We start from the raw sequence: 22,613 nt of genomic DNA on the forward strand, positions 1-22,613 counted from the left end.
AAAAGCATTGTTGATGCTCATCAGGCTGGAAAAGGTTAGAAAACCATCTCTAAAGAGTTTGGACTCCACTAATACACAGTCAGACAGATTGTGTACAAATGGAGGAAATTCAAGACCACTGTTTCCCTCCCCAGGAGTGGCTGACCAACAAAGATAACTCCAAGAGCAAGGCGTGTAATAGTCTGCGAGGTCACAAAGGACCCCAGGTTAACTTCTAAGCAACTGAAGGCCTCTCTCACACTGGCTAATGTTAATGTTCATGAGTCTACCATCAGGGAAACACTGAACAACAGTGGTGTGCAAGGCAGGGTTGCAAGGAGAAAGCCACTGCTCTCCAAAAAGAACATTGGTGCTTGTCTGCAGTTTGCTAAAGATCATGTGGACAAGCCAGAAGGCAATTGGAAAAATGTTTTGTGGATGAATGAGACCAAAATAGAACTTTTTGGTTTAAACGAGAAGAGTTATGTTTAGAGAAAGGAAAGCACTGCATTCCAGCATAAGAACCTGATCCCATCTGTGAAACATGGTGGTGGTAATATCATGGTTTGGGCCTGTTTTGCTGCATCTGGGCCAGGACGGCTTGCCATCATTGATGGAACAATGAATTCTGAATTATACCAATGAATTCTAAAGGAAAATATCAGGACATCTGTCCATGAACTGAATCTCAAGAGAAGATGGGTCATGCAGCAAGACAACGACCCTAAGCACACAATTCATTCTACCAAAGAATGGTTAAAGAAGAATAAAGTTAATGTTCTGGAATGGCCAAGTCAAAGTCCTGACCTTAATCCAATTCAAATGTTGTGGAAGGACCCAAAGCGAGCAGTTCTTGTGAGGAAACCCACCAACATCCCAGAGTTGAAGCTGTTCTGTACGAAGGAATGGGCTAAAATTCCTCCAAGCTGGTGTGCAGGACTGATCAACAGTTACGGGAAACATTTAGTTGCAGTTATTGTTGCACAAGGGGGTCACACCAGATACTGAAAGCAAAGGTTCACATGTTTTTGCCACTCACAGATATGTAATATTGGATCATTTTCCTCAATAAATAAATGACCAACTATAACATTTTTGTCTTGTTTGTTTAACTCGGTTCTCTTTATCTACTTTTAGGACCTGTGTGAAAATCTGATGTTGTTTTAGGTCATATTTATGCAGAAATATAGACAATTCTAAAGGGTTCACAAACTTTCAAGCACCACTGTATATGTCAATATGTCACTCTGCCTATAATGTCTTGACCCTATTGTCCCGATGCCACAGCCTACCTGGATGATACGGTAATCCACTTCAACAGCTGACAAGATCATGTCCACCAACTCAGGGAAGTGCTGGGTGTACTCCACAATGGGGCTGACATTGTGGCACAGTACTTTGAGTACTGCATCAGCCTGGGTCTCCTGAAACTCCAAGAAAGGAAAACAGAAGGTGTCTGCAATTAACCCCCACCTACCACCAAGAAACAAGTATGTGCCTTTTTGGGGTTGGCCGGCTACTACCGGCACTTTGTGCTTCACTTTGCTTTTATAGCTTCCCCCTCTCAGATCTTACTAGGAAGCGAGAACCTGAAAAAGTCCACTGGACACCCCCCCCCCCAAGCTGAAGAGGTATTCCAGACCAGCTTGCTGGTCCTGAGAAACCCCGACTTCCAGTGCCCCTTCCTGGTACACACAAATGTATTAAAGATTGGCCTAGGGGCCATGCTGTCATAAGAATTTGTGGGAGAACATTATCCAGGAGTCTACATTAGCCAGAAGCTGACACCTACAGAACAGAGGTATGCAACAGTGGAACAAGAAGCCCTCACCATCAGCTGGGTCATAGAGAAGCTTCAGTAATACTTAGCAGGCAGACACTTCACCCTTGTCACTGGCCATACCCCATTCCAGTGGATGGCCAAAGAAAATAAATTCCAACCACAAATTAACCCATTGGTTTCTTCCTCTTCAGGGCTTCTTGTTCCAGGTACAACACTGGGTAGGAGCCCACAATGGCAATGAAGATGGCCTCTCCTGATGGTATGCACTCTGGGCACAGTCTTCTTTGATGACCAGCTTGGAGGTGAGGGGGCAATGTAACAGTGGCATGCCAGCAACCTTGATATGAAGCGGGTGCCCTGGTCCATGAGTGGGTCTTTGGACATGCTAAAGAGGAGCGTCAATTCCTTGGCTATGTTTTTTGAGGTAAATTTGTGGAGGGGGATGGCCTCAGGGTAATGGGTAGTGTAGTCTAAGATAACCAAGATTTATTCATGGCCATGGGCAGACATTGGGACCAGCCATATCAAGTCCATACCCACCCACCCATTTGAATCGCACCTCAATGATGGGTAGAGGAATTAAGGGTGCTAGGGTTGGCTTTGAGAGTGACGTTTTCTGGCATTGGGGTACCGTTGATGTTTGCCCTCTGCGACCATACTGGGCCAGTGGAACTAGTCCTAAATCTTATCATGGGTGTTCTGAGTTCCCAGATGGCCCTCTCAAGGGTGGGCGTGCACCAGTTGCATGACAGTGTCAATCTTGGTCCTTGGAATGATATCACAGGCTGTATGATGCACCATGGCAGGTGCAGTGATCATACAGTAGCTGCCTTTTGACTATGAAGTAGTCCACAGGAGTGTCTGCATTGGATCTTGGTTCTCCGCATCGATCTACAGCACCTAACCCCAGCAGTTATCCAGCATCCATTTTTTTTACTCACTCCAGAAGTTTCCCTCTCTGGCTAGCTGGTTACACAGAACAGACAGAGAATGAGTGGGAAGGACAGACTCACCTTCATCCTTGGCATTAGCATCTGCTTCCTCTTTGGCCAGCATGGTGGCATGTAGGGGAGCTGGAGCTCATTGGGGTCATCTTCTCCATCGTGTGTTCCGTCTCCTCCTTCCAGGCATGACAGGCCATTTTGAGAACCTGAGCCAGTCTCTCCTTACTAACAGAGGCACAGGCAGTTCACAGGCAGGCACAGGGATTAGACCTATTCTTCATGGCCACTCAACTTATCCAGTGCTCAGCACTCCAGTCCTCCAGGTTTTGACCTCTCCCCATTTTGAGGGTGGCTAAAGCGTCATGCCTCATGTTATGGCTGATGCCTTCATCCCCACAGTTTTTTGTTCTTCCTCTGGCAGTGCCTACAGGAGCCAGTCAATAGTGACACATTCTACAATCTCCACCAGCGTAAGCTGATCAGGTTGGCAAAAATGCCAGGCAAGCCACAGGAATGCATCCATCTGACTCCATGGTTCACATGCTGGACCTGTTTGAGGCAGGACATGAACTCGGCAGACCCAGATGCGGTACAGAAAACAATGTTCTGTTATTTACAAAATGATTGTTGGAAGAGGAAAGTGGGAGTGAGTGCAGAACACTCTGCAGGATGTCGGTAGAGTGTGTGGTTGTACAGCCAGGCGTAGCCTGAGAGTCTGTCACTCAGAGGAGTTCTTGAGGGGAGCTATTTTTTCAGGTAGGAGTGAGCAAATCATCTGTACTGGAATTTGGAATGTGAGGGAGAGAACAGGTCAGCTACAGTGTTGATTTCCACCATACTCACTCACTTGATGTAGTGACATCCTTTTATAATTTGTGGCAGTCTCATGGAGGGTGAGTGGAAGTGGCCCTTAGTGAGCTCCAGCTGTGTAGAGTTAGGCTGCCCTACCCTTCAGCCATGTGTGCACTGGTGTTAACAGTAGTGCTGTGGTGGAGCTATTCTTTCCGCACCACAGTTGTGAAAGAGGTGGTGGTGCTGTTCCTTCAGCACCACTGGTAGCCCAACAAGGAGTGTTTGTCTGCTGGTGCATATAAGGCATAGGTCGTAGATGACATAATGCCAAGGGAATGCAATACAGCTCAATAGAATCCAAAAAACAAGTTGATCTTATGAAATTAAAAACACTCAAAAACAGAATTGTGTTTTAAAGCTTCAGTGGCTATATGACTTAAAGATTAAACTTTGTTAACCGAGCAATATTTTAATTGAGTTGAAAAGACATGCTACTTCAGTGTGACTGAAGGAACTCTGGCAGGAAAATTATTTGAGTGAGTGCCAACTGTACAACACATCACATGTATCAGATTTTGTCCCCCTCCCTGCAGATGTTTCTGGATACCCACGATATTACCACGAGGGCCTTTAACTCCACTTTGAGGAGAATATTCAGCCTTCAAAACATGAATGACTGAGGTAAAAACCAGGTCTGTGAGGCGTTTCATATCTAAAAATAGTTATTAATGGATATGATTATGTTGTGTAACACATTTGTGTAATATGCTTGTATTAGTCCCAGATGGAGTTTTCTCAGTCAGTGGCCTTGATTTACATGTGGTACCTTCAGGTTATCAGGCAGTTCGGAGCAACTGATGAAGACAGCACAGGATGGGTTCAGCCTTAACTCTGTATCCTCAAATATCAGCATCTCGACATGATCTGTGACCCCTGCATGGCAACATGGATTTCTTAAAGTAACTTCTGTAGAACTTTAATAGATAGAATGCTAATGTAGCTAAATTATTTATTTGAATGAGTGCATAATTAATATATGTTTCTAAATGCAGATTTCATTTCTTCCAGCTGTCAATTTAATTATCAGTGAAGTGATTCAGACCTTTTCCCTTTGTATTATTAAACTCTAGTGTCTGGCAAGAGAGGTAGCATACCAGGGATGTGATTGGCCAAGGACAAAAAACCAGGAAAATGTATAGACCCATAATGCGACACGGCAGCAGTGTGGTGTGGTATAAACAGACAGTTTCAGAGAACTTTACCCATGAGATGTTATAATGATTCAGCACCCCGTTAATGGCCAAATGGAATTCAAGGTGAGCAGTTTAACTCCACACAGAAAGGCCCTTGCCAGCCACGTGGCTTGAACCCAGGACCTTCTTGCTGTGAGGCGACAGTGTTAACCACTACACCACCGTGCAGTCTAATTATTATTATATAATTATATCATATAATTATCATCATGATTATGAACAGGCCAAATCCCAAACAGCTCCTGGTTGAAGACAGAGTGCACTACTGTAGAAGCCTTTTTATACTTTCTATAGGGCGGTTTTGGAGAGAGCTGGGGGGCATGCGTAATAGCGCTCGTTTATAGATGTCTGTCTGTCTGTCTGTCCTATCTATCTATCTATCTATCTATCTATCTATCTATCTATCTATCTATCTATCTATCTATCTATCTATCTATCTATCTACAATTTCCAGTGAATTCAAACTGGGACACACTTTAAAACTACTACCTGGAAAACAAAACTGTTGATGAATTAACAAACTGATTAATTCCTAACTTCACTCGTGTGTACTTATATAAAGTATTAAATTAGTTTGCAAGCTAACAGTGTAATGTGTTTCTACATCCAGACTGCTTTAGCGCGCACACACACACACACACAGCCAACATGGACTGAGAGAGGAACCCCCCACACACACACACACTCAGACACTCACCCAGAAGTTTCTTCACCTCATCTTCACTCATGTAAACGTTGACACTCGGGTGGTTGTTATGGCTGTTGGTGTTGATTATCCCGCTGGGTCTGGCGAGGCACAGGTCCGCCTGGAGCAGCACGCAGCCCCCCGAGTGTCCTGAGGGCTGGAAGCGGCCGAGCATGGAACTCCGTCCGGCGACCCTCAGCGCCCCGCGCCGCCTCCTTTTGCCCCAGCATCGCAACTTCACTCTTCCCTCACACTGCTTTAGCAAACCCTCAGGCTCTACCCTCATCCAAAACTTGAGTGGCCTCTGGTGGGCAGCATTCCTATAGTAGGTGTTGATAACGACGCTCACAAAAACCCTGCTCCATCTCCAGCCTTTTGTCCGGTGCTTCCTGGCCGAGCTAACCGTAACGCTAATGACGCCAGCTAGCTAGCTAACTTTGTTCAAGTCTTCAAGACTCGGGTCACATAAAGGTTACTCTCGCGTTATGCATAATGGGCTTTTTTTTATTATTATTGATACCGCTTAACCTAGGGTAGGTTATTATGCGCATGCGTGGCTCATTGGAGTTGCCTATGGATAATGTGCATTTATTTCAAGACCCGAGTATTTTGATACTGCTGTTAAATACATAAATGAGAACAACACAGAGCACCATAATATAATATCAGCAAATAATAATATATTGGAAAACTTGGCAACTTGGTGTACGAGTATTGAAAACAAATATACTTACTATTATGACTATAGCATCCAAAATATGTCCAACATGCTTTCTGTATTTAACCATTTATGAGAGAAAGCATTAGGAGCTTCATATTGACTAGGAATCAACTTGAAAAAAATTAATTATTCCATAAAAATCGTATCGCAGCCAAAGCCTACCCTGCTCCCACGTTTGCTTACAAGTCCTTTGTCATTTCTCCTTCTCATACGCTTTATCGGCAGCCTTTTTCTCCTCTTCAGACCGAGGTCAATTTGTTCCCATCTCTGGCGGTTTCTGTACACCTTCCAGAAAATTCCACATCGCAGCGTAGCTTTGGCAGATGTAGATGTAAACAACAAAAAAAACACGTGTTTAAATGGGCGATAATGTGGCCACATCTATTGAATTTGATAACGTGATGTGGCAGCAGGGGTGTGGCCAAGCATCAGTCTGCGAATGGAGGGCGGAGTCAGGGAAGGTAAGTGGTGAAATCATTGCACCTGATGGGGATTAAGCTGTGTTTGTGTGTCTTCTCCAGTGACCGCGCCCTTTAAAAGGAGAGGAGAGCAGAGAAAGGGAGCTCTCTCTCCCCAACCAGAACACGTGTGTGTGCGTGCAGCTGGGAAGTGATAAAAGGCTGAAAAGCTAGCAATAAATAGTTCATTGAGAACTCAGTTCTGGCCTGCCGTGCTTCTGTGCTCCACCAACATGGTGCAATACTACACATGATTACTGCGATATTCAACGAGATGCGTTATATGCATGTGCAGTAGTGAAAAAAACGACAGCCTGACTCATACACGATATGATTCGGAATTCTTTGGTAGTTTCCGTCCTGCCAATAAACACTTCGAATACTTATGCACATTTCATCTTAATTATGGTTTATGTCACAATAAAATAAATAAATTAATTAATTAATAAATAAAACAAAATAAAACCCCACAATTTGTACCTTTAAAGTGGTAGGAATGTTATGTAAATCAAATGATGCTAACCACCCAAAAATCCATTTTAATTCCAGCTTGTAATGCGACAAAACACAACAAACACAAAAGGAGATGAATACTTTTGCAAGACACTGTATATGAGAGATAGCCTGTCTACACACACACCTCTCTGAATGGTGAGAATTCGTTGCACCACCACAGACAGCACCCTCCAGGTCAATACGGTTGAACTTGTCAAAGCATGCCCATGCGCCACAGGATAGCAAGTCCTATAAGAAGCAGATAAAATTAATCAAAAAAGACTCAAAACTCTTTTGTACTTTCTGATCTGTAAAACCTTGATGTCTGATGCCTTTTATCACTTTACTCCTTTGGCCCTCTCAGTTGTAACAAGCAAAGTCTTAAAGTCTTTCAGTACAGAAATAATGCGAGCTGCACTTTGTGTTAGACTTGAAGATAAAAGTAGTATACAGTTGTGTAAATCATTAGGCATGTACAAATCAAAGATAAACCAGAAATTTTGAGACCTAAATAATTCTTTATTAAACACTTAATTGTATTACGATTTAATTGTTTATATATTCTTAATAACTGGACAATATCATGATGCTTATTGTTCAGTTAAGGCTCAGCTTATAACAGTTTAATCATCTCAACAGGACATCACACCGCCATCATGGCCAGTGATGTTTATTCTAATTATACAGGGTGTTTCAAAAAATGTGATGATATTTGAGATGTAAATATCCCAAAATGATATAAATTTTTTTGAAACACCCTGTATTATACTACCAGTCCAGCCAAAGTTTATGCTTTTTGCATAGATGCTTGCTATTTTAACATTCGAGTATGCTAGTATGAGTTATCACTCAAAAACTTGCAAAAAGAGTAAAATAAATAGTGTGGCAATATGGTGACATGATTGTGTGCTTTTGGTTAAAAGCAACAAACTTGGCATACCTACAGAACTCACTGAGCTGATTATTTTTGGGACCGGGCCCACTTAAAATTTGCCTGGGGGGGTTGGCTGGCACACTTTTTGGTCCTTAGGGAGAGGGGTGGGTAGTTTTCTATGGAAAATAAAATATGATGGTGTATGTGGCAGCGGGGGCATGGTCAAATGTTGGCGGTGAATGGCAAGGACGCAGGTTGAACCAGCAGGTAACATGTGATGAGCCTCATGATGACAGAGTGGGGAGAGCCCTCCTCCCTCTCTGGGGAATCCCTTTGGGGATTCCCATTGGAGCAGGCACGCAACAAGTCTCTGAGACATGGCTTTGACCAAGTGAAAGTAATTGATGGTCAAATCCTCCAGCCTAACATTGTGCTTTCCTTCCCGTACTTTTGTATTATTAAGGATAGGCTGTATCGAGTGACGCAGGACACTCAAATGAAAGAAGAGTTATTGGTCCCAAAGAGCCGCAGGGAACTTTTACTCCATGAAACACTGAATCGTCTCATTTCTATTGGCCAGAGATTCATGCCGATGTCTACAGGTGGTGTGCGGCATGTCACAAATGCTAGCTGGTAAATCCAGTGGCCACACCAAAAGCGCCATTTTGCCCATTACCACTGATGGAGATCCCCTTCAAAAGAATTGGTATGGATCTCATCAGGCCATTAGATTGATCTGCACGTGGGTATTTCTTTGTGTTGGTCATGGTGGACTATGCAATGTGATATCTGGAAACAGTGCCTCTCCGCAATATCTCAGCATGCAGTGTTGCGGAGGCACTCTTCCGCATTATATCCCAAGTTGGGATTCCGAAAGAAATCCTGATTGATCAAGGCACTACATTTATGTCATGCACACTGTGTGAATTGTATGAATTATTGAGGATTAAATTGATTCGTACTCGTGTTTATCATCCATAAATGGACGGACTGGTAAAACAATTTTACGAAACCCTTAAGAACATGATTCGTAAGTTCATTGATGGGGATGCTAAAAATTGGTACAGGTGGCCCGACCCTCTGTTGTTTGCAGTGTGCAAGGTCCCACAAGCCTCCATCGGATTTTCCCGTTTGAATTGCTGTATGGGCGCAAGCCCTGTGGTATCTGAGATATCATTAGAGAAAATTGGGAGGAGGGGCCTTCTCAAAGTAAAAAATGAAATCCAATACCTTCTTGACCTGAGAGCAACTCCACACACTAAGTCACATAACACAGGAGAATTTGCTACAGGCCCAAGAATGTCAAGCTCACCTGTACAACAGAGGGGCACAGCTAAGGGAATTTGCACCAGGAGATAAAATTCTCATTTTACTGTCCATCTCAAGTTCAAAATTGCTTGCCAAATGGCAAGGGCCCTTCAAGGTCACACAGAGAATTGGGAACATTGGCTATGAGGTCAAACGGCCAGATTGAGGTGACACATATCAAATTTAGCACCTCAATCTCCTGAAATTGTGGAGAGAGGAGGTCCCTGTGGCTCTGGTGATGGCAGTTCTAGAGAGGGCAGAGCTGGGACTGGAGGTAAATCTAAAAAGTGCTGTCCAATTCACCCCGGTCCCCTATGGAGACCACCTCTCAATGTCCCAGAGAGCACAGGTAATTAGGTTGCAGGAGGAATTCTTCAATGTGTTCTCACCCCTCCCTGGTCACACTAACCTCATAGAACACCACATTAAGACTCCCCCAGGGGTGGTGGTGCACAGCCACCCATATCAGCTCCCTGAACACACGAAAAATGTGGTTTGGGATTAACTCCAGGCTATGCTTTTTTTTTTAAAGAGATTTTTTTTGGGGGGGGCATTGTGGCTCAGGTGGATAAGGCGCCATATCATAAATCCGGGGACCCGGGTTCGATTCCGACCCGAGGTAATTTCCAGATCCCTCCCCATCTCTCTCTCCTGCTCATTTCCTGTCTCTACATGGTCCTATCCAATAAAGGTGAAAAAGCCCCCCAAAAAAATCTTAAAAAAAGGCGTGGCTCACTTTTACTTGACACTGGATTTAACAAAGGGATATTGGCAGATCCCCTTGACTCCATTATCCTGCAAGAAAATGGCCTTTTCCACACCGTTTGGCTTACACCAATCTGTCACCCTTCCTTTTGGGTCGTTTGGGGCTCCAGCGATGTTTCAGTATCTCATGGACCGAATTCTCCATCCCCACAATGTACATGTGGCGGCCTACTTAGATCACAATCATCTATAGTAATGATTGGGAGTGACATTTACAGCATCTTAGGGCAGTTCTGGGGTCGCTGAGGCACTGGGCTCACAGCAAACCCAAGGAAGTGTGCAATTGGATGGGTGGAAATATGGTATCTGGGCTTCCACTTGGGTCATGGGCAGGTGCATCCCCAAATTGATAAGAATGTGGCCACTTGGGACATGGGCAGGTGCATCCCCAAATTGATAAGAATGTGGCGATTGTGGCCTGCCCATGACCCAAGACCAAAACAGGGGTGAGGCAGTTCCTGGGGCTGGCAAGCGGTCTGTGCCTAACTTTTCGGATGTCACCAGCCCACCAACTGACCTCACTAAAAAGGGGACACCAGATATGATCCAGTGGACAGAGCCATGCAAATGGGCTTTTGCTCAAGTAAAGGCGGTTTTGTGTGGGGGCCCGTTGTTGCATTCTCCTGACTTTTCTCTCTCTTTTGTTTTACAAAAGGGACATCAGACAGAGGGCTGGGGGCCATTTTGTCCCAGGTGGTGGAGGGGAAGGAGCGTCCAGTGCAAGCATCAGCCACAAGCTCTCCAAGCAAGAATCAAGTCAAAGTACAGCACGATAGAAAAGGAGTGTCTGGCCATCAAGTGGGTGGTCCTCACTCTCTGGTACTACCAGCTAGGACGCCCATTCACCCTCTGTTCAGAACATGCCCCACTCCAGTGGCTCCACCGCATGAAGGATGCAAATGTGCAGATCACTTGTTGGTATCTGGCCCTTCAGCCCTTTAAATTTGAGGTGGTCCACAGGCCAGGGGTGCAGATGGTAGTGTGGTAGTGGCAGATTACCTCCCACGCTTGGGGGGGGGGTCAGCTGTAGGCTGGACAGCTTCCTGGCCTGAGTCGGGTGGTGGGGGTATGTAGCAGTGGGGGCGTGGTCAAGAACCGGAGGTGAATGGCGAGGAGGCAGGTTGAACCATCAGGTAACATGATGAGATGCACCTTTGTCAAATTACTGGCTGTCTAGTAACCTGTGTCTCTGTGTGTCTTTCAGACAGTCAGAAATGACAGAGAGAGAGAGAGCAGCATCTGCCGACATGTGTATGTTTTGTGCATTGAGTTGCCACTGAAAAGTATCATAATAAAAACAACATTCCTGTTCTGAAGCCTCCTTCCAGTTCCTCTGTTCCCCCAAAGTTAAAGAGTTGTTACAGTGTACTCTGAGTTTAAGGCACCAAAATTGGCACCATTCAATGCACTTATTGATTAATAGTTGCCAGAGCCAGGGATTATATTGAAATGGGGGGGGGGGGGGGGGGGGGGGTCATTTTTGGGCTCATGGGGGGAGGTAGCTTTTTATGAAAAAAAATTAAAAGAACATTAAAATAGTGCTGAATTGGTTCTGATGACAGAATTTTACTCAGATAAAAATTCCAAAAATTCTGAAAGAGACTGGAGACCTGGAGACTGTAAAGTGATAGCAGGGGAGTGTGTAGCTAAGCAGCTTTGGATGGTAGTTGAGAGGATGACCTTAGAATTAAAAAAGAGGAAGAAAGAGAAAGCTAAACCAAAAATTAGATGGTGGAAATTGAAGGAGAAAGATTGTAAGCCAGAATTTAGGGATATGGTGAGAGAGATATTGGGTGAAGAGGTATTAGATGATTGTTCAACTATGGCAGAAGTGCTGAGGGAGACAGTTAGGAAGATGCTGAGAGTGACATCAGGACAAACAAAGGAAGACAAGGATATTTGGTGGTGGAACACAGTGTGTCCAGCAGAGCATAAGGAGGAAAAAGTTGTCAAAGCAAAACAGTGATAAAAAGAGAGCTTGAGAGAGCAGAAAAGAATATAAGGAGATGCGTAGGAAAGCAAAAAGAGCTGTGGCAAAGGTGAAGGAAAAAGCATATGATGAACTATATGAAAGGTTAGACACTAAGGATGGAGGAAATTATGTGTACTGATTAGCAAGACAACAAGCTCAAGCTAGGAAGAATATGCAGCGGGTTAGGCTGAGAAAGGATGCAGATGGAAATGTGCTGACAAGTGAGAAGTGCGTGTTGAGAGGGTGGATGGAGTACTTTGAGAAGCTGAAGAATGAAGAAAATGAGAGAGAAGGTTTGCCAAGGTGGAGATAGTGAATCAGGAAGTACAGCAGATTAGCAAGGAGGAAGTAAGGAGAGCTATGAAAAGAATGAAAAGTGGTAAAGCAGTTGGCCTAGATGATATACTAGTGGAAGCATCGAGTTACTTTGGAGAGATGGCAATTGATGCAATATTTGTTTTGAGAATGTTGATGTTAAAGTATAAAGAAGGCCAGAAGAAGCTGCAGTGTGCATTTGTAGATTTAAAGAAGGCATATGACAGGGTGCCAAGAGAAGAGTTGTGGTACTGCATGAGGAAATCAGGAGTGGTGGAGAAATATATGAGATTGGTACAAGATACGTATTAGGACAGCATAACAGCAGTGAGATGTGGGAATGATGAAGGCATTTAAGGTGGATGTTGGATTGCATCAGGGCTCAGCCCTAAGCCTTTTCTTGTTTGCAATGATAATGGACAGTTTGACAGACAATATCAAGCAAGAGGCCTCATGGACAAAGATGTTTGCAGATGACATTGTGATCTGTACAGGGAACAAGTGGAAGAAAACTTCAGGACATGGAGGTATGCACTAGATTGAAGGGGAATGAAAGTCAGTAGGAGAAAGATGGAGTACATGTGCATGAATGAGGGTGAGGACAGTGGAATAGCACAGCTACAAAGAATAGAGGTGGTCAAAGTAGAGGAGTTCAAATATCTGGGGTCAACTGCGCAAAGTAATGATGAGTGTGGAAGAGAAGTGAAGAAGAGAGTGCAAACAGGTTGGAATGGATGAAAGAGAGTGTCAGGTGTGATTTGTGATAGAAGGTTGCCAGCAAAAGGGAAAGGGAAAGTGTACAAGACAGTAGTAAGACCAGCTATGTTGTATGGTTTGGAGACAGTGGCACTGACAAAAAGACAGGAGGCTGAACTGGAGGTAGTAGAGTTGAAGGCATTGAGATTCACACTGGGAGTGACAAAGTTGGACAAAATTAGAAATGAGAATATTAGAGAGACAGCACATGTAGGACGGCTTGGAGACAAAATGAGAGAGCCGAGATTGAGATGGTTTGGACATGATCCAGGGCATACTGGGAAAAGAATGCTGGAAATGGAGTTGCCAGGTAGAAGGAAAAGAGGAAGACCAAAGATGAAATTTCTGGATGTGGTGAAGGAGGACATGAGGACAATTGATGTGACAGAAAAAGACACGGAGGACAGGAGGACATGGAGGGACATTAGCCGCTGTGGCGACACCTAAAGGGAACAGCTGAAAGAATAAGATGAAATATTCCACACATTCAAAACTATCATTTTGTAATAAGGGGGGTAAATTTTAACACTAAGCCTCCTCACTGTAAGTATGGGGTTTATTTAAGTTCTTAATAAAGCTCCATAAAGGGAAACTATTTCAACGGCAATCAGATACTTATTTTCTGTTTTGATTATTACATTCAACAAATACACTTTGTCCATTGTTTCCCAACCATTTTGAGAGTAACGTTCTCTCTGAATTTTGCTGGGAGCCCTGTCTATGTATAATAGAAGCAGACCTTGAGTTTTCCCTGAAAAAAGCAAAAATATTTAAGGATATTTTATCTCTCAAATCAGTTTACATGAGAGAGATTGGGGGGGGGGGGGCAGATTGTTAGGTATGCCAGGCATCACCTAATGTTAAGAACAGTATATATTTTGTGCTGAGTGCAAGCAGGGACTCCAGCAAGATTAACGATGACAGCATAACTAAAAAGGAGAGCCACAGACATGAGGGAGCCCTGGGACATAAAGCAGACAGTCACTCCACTGTCAACAAACAGGAGTGAACGTGTGTGTGTGTGTGTGTGTGTGTGTGTGTGTGTGTGTGTGTGTGTGTGCGGCAAAGCATCCATATATCCCAGTTTACCAAAACACACTATGCCTGAGAACCCTCCAGATATACTCCTTTACCAAAAAAAACCCAAACTATTAACAGAAAGCTTGATGAAAAAAAGATATGTTTTCATCCTAGGCTTAAACACTGAGACTATGTCTTAGTCCCAAACACTACTTAGAAGGCTATTCCATAACTGTGGGGCTTTGTAAGAAAAGGCTCTGCTCCCTGCTGTAGCCTTCACTATATGAGGTATCAACAGATAGCCTGCACTTTTTGATCCATGTAGGCGTGCTGGGTCATAAAGGACCAGAAGGTACTCAGGTACTGTGGTGCAAGACCATTCAGTGCTTTAAAGTGCAGCAGTAGTATTTTAAATTCAATGGGAAATTTGATTGGGAGCCAATGCAATGTGTATAAGATAGGGGTGATGTGGTCATATCTTCTAGTTCTTGCAAGGACTCTTGGTGCTGCATTTTGAATTAACTGGAGCTTGGTTAGGCAGTTATAGAGGCTTTGCGCCGTCATGTGACCCCCATAGCAACAGGAACTACACCACCATGACAGGGATCATGCTTGTAGTGCTTCAGTCAGATGAGTTAGTTGTTATTGACCGGTATGGGAAGGTTTTGTTGGGTTTTTGGATGTGCAAATCATTCTGAATGATACAAAGACATCAGATTTTTAAATTTACCAAAAGTAATTAATCATCAGGGGAAAAAAAAACTAGAGAAATTTCTAAACATAGAAGGGAAAAATGGGGAAAAATGTTCAGTGGAACTTGGTGTTGATCGGAAAGGTCAAAAACCCTATGGTATGCTCACTTCATTTCCAGGAAGGTAAGAAGAAAAAAAATTAATATCAAAAAGTACATTTACATTTGGGGATCCTTCAGAGCACATTGTTCACTGTAATAACTCTTCAACTTGGGGGGGAACAGAGGAACTGGAAACAGGCTTCAAAACAGGTGTGTTCTTTTTATCATGACACTTTTCAGTGGCAACTCAACACAAACATACACGTGGGGAGACGCTGCTCTCTCTCTCGTTCCTGGCTGTCTGAAAGACACACAGAGACACAGGTTAATAGACAGCCAGTAATTTGACACAGGTGCACCTCATCACATATTGCCTGCTGGTTCAACCTGCCAGAGGTGCAAGGCCCCATTGTATTCACAAATACTTTTTTTTTTTTATTAGGGCCTGAGCACCTGAGGTGCAAGGCTCTATTGTATTCACTAAGATTTTTTGCTATTATTATTATTATTAGGCCTCAACCACCGAGGTGCAGGCCATAGGCGCAAAGCCCTTTTTGTTTTAGGCATGTATTTTCTTATTAGGGCCCGAGCACCGGAGGTGCAAGGTCCTATTGTTTCTGTATCAATTCTTCTTATTAGGGCCTGAGCACCAAAGTCGAGGCCTATGATCTGCACCATAGGTGCAAAGCCCTATTGTTTTTGGCATGTTTTTTCATTAGGACCCAAGTTGCAAGGCCCTATTGTATTCACTCCAATTTTTAGGGCCCGCTGCACTGGAGGTGCAATGCCCTATTGTTTCTGCTCTGATTCTTCTTCTTATTATTATTATTAGGGCCCGAGCACTAGAGGTCCAAGGCCCTATTGTTTTCGCTCCAGTTCTTCTCATTATTATTAGGGCCCGAGCAGCACTGTAGGTGCAAAGTGCTATTGTTTTCAGCATGTTTTTTCCTATTTCTTATTATTATTAGGGCCTGAGCACTGAGGTGGAGGCCATAGGACTGCACCATAGGTGCAAAGCCCTATTGTTTTCGTCCTGTTTTTTTTTTCTTATTAGGGCCCGAGCATCGGGGTTCAGGCCTATGGTGCAAAGCCCTATTGTTTTCGGCCTGTTTTTCTTCTTCTTCCTCTTATTATTAAGAACCAAGCACCAAGATGCAAGGCCCTATTGTTTTTGCTCCAGTTCTTCTCATTATTATTAGGGCCCGAGCAGCACTTTAGGTGCAAAGCCCTATTGTTTTCAGCATGTTTTTTTCTTCTTTTTTATTATGATTAGAGCCAGAGCACTGAGGTACAAAGCCCTATTGTTTTCGGCATGTTTTTTTTTCTTATTAGGGCCCGAGCACCAAGGTGCCAGCACCATAGGTGCAAAGTCCTATTGTTTTTGGCATGTTTATTACATTTTTGTAAATTTTTTTTTCTCCGTGGAAAAACTCATTTTTGAGACATGTGCAATGCTCGAAAACTCACAAATTTTGGCACACTGATCAAATGTGCATAAAATCTCAAATTTACACTGAGCACGGGACTAGGTGTGGTCCCAGAGCTCTATAGCGCCCCCCAAGAACAAGCTATGGTTGAGATGAAGTTGCTTGGATCGGCACAAGATTTGGTGTGAGCGATACTCATGTGATACAGGACAAAGATCACTTGGTTGTATTTGACTCTGCCCAACAGGAAGTCAGCCATGCTGGAAGGAATGTGGGATTTTGAAATTTTTCCATGCTATTTTGAGGGGCTTATGATGGATAAAAACTCATGACACTTTGCACATATTTGTCCTCTGATGTAATTTGAGTTGATATAGTAAATCAGTCTAGCTGAGCTTCATTAACTCCATAGTGCCCCCTAGTTCCAAAATACATATTTGACACCTTGTAAATATTCGAAAACTCATGAAATTTGGTAGACACAGTCATATGCACCGCTACTCAGCCATATAGATAGATTCTTTATTGTCATTGCACATTACTATAAAACAAAACATTGTTTGAGGGCTCAGATCACAGTAGCACACATACATACATTATATATATTACACACACACACACACACACACACACACACACACACACAACCGTTCAAAAGTTTGGGGTCACTTTGAAATTTCCTTATTTTTGAAAGAAAAGCACTGTTCTTTTCAATGAAGATCACTTTAAACTAATCAGAAATACACTCTATACATTGCTAATGTGGTAAATGACTATTCTAGCTGCAAATGTCTGGTTTTTGGTGCAATATCTACATAGGTGTATAGAGGCCCATTTCCAGCAACTATCACTCCAGTGTTCTAGTGGTACAATGTGTTTGCTCATTGCCTCAGAAGGCTAATGGATGATTAGAAAACCCTTGTACAATCATGTTAGCACAGCTGAAAACAGTTTAGCTCTTTAGAGAAGCTATAAAACTGACCTTCCTTTGAGCAGATTGAGTTTCTGGAGCATCACATTTGTGGGGTCGATTAAATGCTCAAAATGTCCAGAAAAATGTCTTGACTATATTTTCTATTCATTTTACAACTTATGGTGGTAAATAAAAGTGTGACTTTTCATGGAAAACACAAAATTGTCTGGGTGACCCCAAACTTTTGAATGGTAGTGTATATATATATAAAACCTTTTAAAAAGCCGCATAATGGCATATAAGCAGCAGTGTAAATTGTAGTATGTAATTATTTAATGTAGCCAAACACAGTAAGGTGCAGTGTGTGAGTCCAAGTCTGGATCAGGCCTCCAGCAGAGTTTTTACAGCCATGGAGAAGAAGCTATTTTGGTGTCTTGCTGTTTGTTACTTTATGACCCTAAGCCTTCCAGAGGAAAGGGTGTCAAAAGACATTGTCTGGGGTGAGTGCAGTCAGTCTATGTGGCTCTGTTTCTCAGCCTGGCAGAGTAGATCTGTTCCAGGGATTGGAGAAGGGTACCAATGATTTTAAATGCAGTCCTGATGATCCACTGCAGATCTTTCCTCTCCTCTGAGGTGCAGCTGGAGAACCACACTATGCATCAGAACACTTTGTATGGTGCACTGATAGAAGTTGGTGAGGAACTTCTGTGAGAGCCCAGTTTTCCTCAGGGATCTCAGGAAGAAGAGTCTCTGCTGGGCCTTCTTCACCACCTCTCTGGTGTTCACTCCCCATGTCAGGTCCTCTGAGAGGTGAACACCGAGGTACTTGAAGCTCCCCACCTGTTCCACCTCCTCTCCAGAGATCACCAGGCTAGCATTTGTTTTATCTGGTCGTTTTCTGAAGTCAATGACAAGCTCCTATGTTTTGTTGGTGTTGAGGAACAAGTCATTGTTCTGACACCAAGATGTGAGGGCCTGAACTTCCTCTCTGTAGGCTGCCTCATCGCTGTTGGTTATCAACCCCACCACAGCTGTGTCATCTGCAAACTTGTATATTTGGTTTGAGTTATGAATGGGAGAACAGTCCTGTGTGAAGAGTGAGTAAAGGAGTGGACTAAGAACACAGCCTTGGGGGGTGCCAGTGTTTGAGATGGTGTTGGATGAGATGAGGTCTCCAAGTCTCACATGCTGTGGTCTGTTGGAGAGGAAGTCCTTAATCCAGCTACAGAGGTGGTGGTCCAGGCCTAGAGACAGCAGCTCGTTGACCAGCTTGCTCGGACTGACAGTGTTGAAGGCCGAGCTGAAGTCAACGAAAAGCATCCTCACATAAGTGTCAGGGTTCTCCAGGCGAGTCAGTACAGTGTGGAGCATGAGGGAGATGGTGTCCTCAAGTGCACCTGTTGGTTTTGTAGGCAAACTGGTACTGGTCCAGGTCAGCAGGGATGGAGGCTTTGATGTAGTTCATCACCAGTCTTTCAAAGCATTTCATGATTATCGGTGGTTGGGCTTGACCCCAGGTGTGTACGGTACTCCATAGCACCCCCATATGTCATTGAGACTCCTGCCCAGTATATAGTTTCATCTATCCATAAACCATGTGGAATAAAGGAAAATAAAAGGAAACATAGTTAATCTATCTGTCTTGGTTAACTGTCTGGCTATTGTAGGCAGCTACTGGTACCTAATAATTTGTATTTATTTTGAATGTAATTTTTTTTTTTTCATTTTGGTACAATAAACAAAATTGTATTGTATGGTCCAAAAACTTTAAATCCTCTGATTGTTATTCAAAAGTCTTGTGCTGCCTTTTCTTATCTTGAAAGGATTGTACAGATTTACTGAGACTTTGATCACTCTCTACAATCTCTGTAAGTTATCACACAATTTGGACAATTTCTGCTTAAATATTCAAAAACAAACAAACAAAAAAAAACCCACAACATTGTCTCTGTGTGCATATGTATAAAAAGTTATCAATATTCTCACATTACTTCAGTAAGGTGAGAATATTGATAACTTTTTATACATATACTTTACTTGTCTCTGGTTTTATACTAACCTACTTTGGAGTATGAGAAACAGCTGTTAGACAAGATGTAGGCTACATTTTATACCTGCAATTTAAGTGTAGGGCAGCACGGTGGCATAGTGGTTAGCACGGTCACCTCACAGCAAGAAGGTTCCGGGTTCGAACCCAGTGGCCGGCGAGGACCTTTCTGTGTGGAGTTTGCATGTTCTCCCTGTGTCTGCGTGGGTTTCCTCCGGGCGCCCCGGTTTCCCCCACAATCCAAAGACATGCAGTTAGGTTGACGTGGGGCTGCCTTGGGCTGAGGTGCCCTTGAGCAAGGTACCTGACCCCTGACTGCTCCCCGGGTGCTCTGGTGTAGCTGCCCACTGCTCTGAGTGTGCGTGTGTGTTCACTGCTTCAGATGGGTTAAATGCAGAGGATGAATTTCACTGTGCTTGAAGTGTGCATGTGACAAATAAAGGTTTCTTCTTCTTCAAGTGTAAGTGCTAATTCACTATAAATAGGCTGACAAATTCCCAATTTTGTGTGCTAGCAAGAAACATGCACAAAATGAGGTTTATATAATTGAATGTCTGAGTGCACCTTTTAATTTGTACACTATTCACACACACAAATCTACATAAAGGTTCCAGGTAAGCATTTGAGTCTTATGAGTGCTCTCTGAATAAAACCCTGCCTATGATCCATACAGCTGTTACTTCTGCTGAAGTTTTTACATCTCTGGATTCATCATCAAACAAGCCAGGCTTGCCAAAGTCTCCGTTCCCATGGCAACTAGAAATGTTCTTTTCTAGGTTTTGACTGCATGCCGTCTCTTGAGCTTCACCTAAAGTACATCTTCATACAAATAAGAATGAACTCCTTTAAGCCTTTTTATTTACTTACTAACTTCAATTTTCATATCAGTTATTAGGGACCTTTTTGCTGATAATTTTTTTTTCAAATAATTGCTATAATGTCAGCATTCTGTTCAGTGCAACAAGTTTAATATAAGCTACTAAATGCACTTACAACACAGCTCAGATCTCAGGTAAATGTCACGGACCTTAAAGTGCACCTGACAGCAAAAATCATGTTAATTTGTTAATTTCAGCCATATCGAGCTGAATAAAATGACATTTACTTCACACATCGCACGACAGAATAGTAACAAACATCGTTTTGAATGGCCCTCCACGAAGATAAATTGATATCATGGCGAGCCAACCCACGGCCGAGGAAGAAGGCGGATATGACGTCACATGCAGAACCAATGACAGACATTTTCTCAACTTCTCGTTGTTCACCAGTGCTTTGCAAGTGAATATTTTTGTGTCCGAGTCGTTTATTTTGGTGAATATACCTGCTCGTTGTGTGGCTGGATTTTGCTCCAACAGCAGGGAAGCCGGGTCTAGTCTGTATATCTTTCCCAAGGATCCCATCAGACGCGAAGGGTGGGCAAAACAAGTGCGCCGGACACGGGAACTGTTTGTGTAAGTATCAATATTTATACTGTAACAACAAAATGATATTTTCATTTGAAAACAGACCGTATCTTGGGAGGAAATGATGTCAGGACAGCTTTGTGTATAAAATCAGTCTATCATCTAAAATTTCCAATCACCGACGATATTAGCGTAAAGTAGGAATTTCATGAACATGACCAGATTGAATGAAGTATGAGGTTTTATTTACATGTAGTATACAGAGCCTTTGGTCACGAAAATATAATGAAAGATACTCCCAAATTATTATATGCAGTAATCCTGTTACATCACAAATTACAGATTGAATGAAGTCTGAGGTATTATTCACATGTACAGTTGTGTTCAAAATAATAGCAGTGTGTTTAAAAACGTGAGTAAATCTCAAAATCCTTATAATAGTTTTTATTTCCATGCATTAGGAACACTGCACATTATATTCTACATCAAAACATGAAGAAAAAATGTATGAATATTTTAATTACTTTACAGAAAATGAAGAAAAATGAACATTGGTCTGTTCAAAAAAATAGCAGTGTCTGCATTTTTCATTACAAACTCCAAATATTTACTGTATAAACTGAAAAAATCTTAAGGATTTAGTATTCCTGTGAATCACTAAACTAATATTTAGTTGTATAACCACGGTTTCTGAGAACTTCTGGCACCTGTGAACAGGTATTCCAGCCCAGGATGATTTGACAATATTCCACAATTCCTCTGCATTTCTTGGTTTTGCCTCAGAAACAGCATTTTTGATGTCACCCCACAAGTTTTCTATTGGATTAAGGTCCGGGGATTGGGCTGGCCACTCCATAACTTTCATTTTGTTGGTCTTGAACCCTGATGCTGCTCGCTTACTGGTGTGTTTGGGGTCGTTGTCTTGTTGAAACACCCATTTCAAGGGCATTTCCTCTTCAGCATAAGGCAACATGACCTCTTCAAGTATTTTGATATATGCAAACTGATCCATGATCCCTGGTATGCGATAAATGGGCCCAACACCATAGTAAGAGAAACATTCCCATATCATGATGCTTGCACCACCATGTTTCACTGTCTTCAGAGTGTACTGTGGCTTGAATTCAGTGTTTGGGGGTCGTCTGAAAAACTGTCTGCGGCTCTTGGACCCAAAAAGAACAATTTTACTTTCATCAGTCCACAAAATGTTTTTCCATTTCTCTTTAGGCCAGTGGATGTGTTCTTTGGCAAATTGTATCCTCTTCAGCACGTCTTTTTTTTAACAGTGGAACTTTGCGGGGGCTTCTTGCCGATAGATTAGCTTCACACAGGCATCTTCTAATTGTCACAGTACTCACAGTTAACTTCAGACCGTCTTTGATCACCCTGGAGCTGATCATTGGCTGAGTCTTTGCCATTCTGGCTATTCTTCGATCCATTCGAATGGTAGTCTTCTGTTTTCTTCCACGTCTCTCTGGTTTTGCTGTCCATTTTAAAGCACTGGAAATCATTTTAGCTGAGCAGCCCATCATTTTCTGCACTTCTTTACAGTATACGTTTTACCTCTCCAATCAACGTTTTAATCAAAGCACGCTGTTCTTCTGAACAATGTCTGGAACGACCCATGTTTCTCAGGTTTTCAGAGAGAAATGGATGTACAACATGTGCTGGCTTCATCCTTAAATTAGGGCCACCTGATTGACATCTGTTTTTTCACAGAATGAATGACCTCACTAATTGAACTCCACACTGCTATTATTTTGAACACATCCCTTTCACTTAATTATTAGATTACACAGACTCAGGAGCATGCATATCATGAATGTTGGGTCTGTTGGTTTTCTATGACTCTACTACACCTACTGGTAAATTATTTGCCATGTAGTAATATAATTTCCACCAAAAAC

At 42.8% G+C, this 22,613-nt stretch overlaps 1 pseudogene; it reads right to left on the reverse strand.

Annotated features, from left to right (window-relative positions):
• The window catches only part of LOC132895873 (dynein axonemal heavy chain 7-like), a 594,076-nt pseudogene that overhangs the window by 491,182 nt on the left and 80,281 nt on the right, over nucleotides 1–22,613 (reverse strand).

The sequence above is a fragment of the Neoarius graeffei genome, chromosome 13, assembly GCF_027579695.1.
Source record: "Neoarius graeffei isolate fNeoGra1 chromosome 13, fNeoGra1.pri, whole genome shotgun sequence".
NCBI lineage: Eukaryota > Metazoa > Chordata > Actinopteri > Siluriformes > Ariidae > Neoarius > Neoarius graeffei.